General features: G+C 36.0%; 1 non-coding gene across 1 annotated transcript; it reads left to right on the top strand.

Annotated features, from left to right (window-relative positions):
- Positions 1 to 442: 442 nt before the first annotated feature.
- On the top strand, positions 443 to 549 carry LOC121225197 (small nucleolar RNA R71). Its single transcript, XR_005923116.1, has one exon. It is a non-coding gene; the product is annotated as a small nucleolar RNA R71 (small nucleolar RNA).
- The last annotated feature ends 602 nt before the right edge of the window (positions 550 to 1,151 follow it).

The raw sequence follows: 1,151 nt of genomic DNA on the forward strand, positions 1-1,151 counted from the left end.
CCTACTGAAATTAGGATGTTGTTTCTATCCTAAATTGTATATACTAGAATATGGTTATTGTTTCGATTGAAATTTCCCATCTAACATACTGAGGCTGGGTCCAATGGGCATTTATCAAAAACATCTTCCCCATAATAAACACATGTTAATTCTGCTTCTTTCATTTTCTGCACTACAGTTGCTCTCTTTAATGTTTTAATCATATTAGTTAGGGATGATACGTGAGCTATTAATGAAATGATCGCATCAAACTCTAAAGCTTCAGCAACTTTTCTGCCAGTCCCTACTCTTGTAGTTGGATATTGATAATCATTGTTCTAGAATTTCATATGCCTCATTATATGATTTATCTAGCAAAGTGCCATTGGCATATGCATCAACTACCATTCTTGTATGTGTATTTAATCCATTGTAAAACATTTCCATCTGCGTCTAGTGTTGGAAACCATGCATCGGGCATTTTCTAATTAATTCCTTGAACCGCTCTTAAGCTTTATACAATGTCTTATCCTTAGATTGCCGAAAAGATGTAATATCATTCCTTAATTTGGCATTCATGTTTGGAGAGTTGTATCACAACAAAAACCTTTAACAAAGTTCATTCTAAGATGCCAGCGTTCCTGATGGCAAAGCATTCAACCATGCTCTAGCACAATCTCACAATGAATAAGGAAATAGTTTGAGTATCAGGGCATCTTCAGGAACACCTTGTTGCCTTAATGAATCATAGACATCCAAAAAGACTTTTAAATGCAGCTATGGATCTTCAGTAGGTAATCCACTGAACTGTCCTACAGTTTGTAGCATTTGAAACATCACTGGTTTTAACTCAAAATGCTAAGCTTGAATATGTGGCCTAACAATTCCTGGATTCAAATAATCCAAAATAGGCACTACGTATTCTCTAATGGGTCTGTCTTTATCATCTATCACACGAGGAATATCAGCGTCCCTACCATTTGAATGTAATGAATCTTCTTTTCCTGGATCATTTCCAATCCTTTCCATTTATCGCAATTCCTTTCGTCTTCTTCTCAAGGTTCTCTCAATTTTTGTGTCAAAATAATATTCTTCGTTCTTGGGAATACATCTACTCATAGACTAGCTGTAACACCCCAACCCATATCCGTCACCGAAATAGGGTTACAAGG

Source organism: Gossypium hirsutum, chromosome A03, assembly GCF_007990345.1.
Source record: "Gossypium hirsutum isolate 1008001.06 chromosome A03, Gossypium_hirsutum_v2.1, whole genome shotgun sequence".
NCBI classification, from domain to species: domain Eukaryota; kingdom Viridiplantae; phylum Streptophyta; class Magnoliopsida; order Malvales; family Malvaceae; genus Gossypium; species Gossypium hirsutum.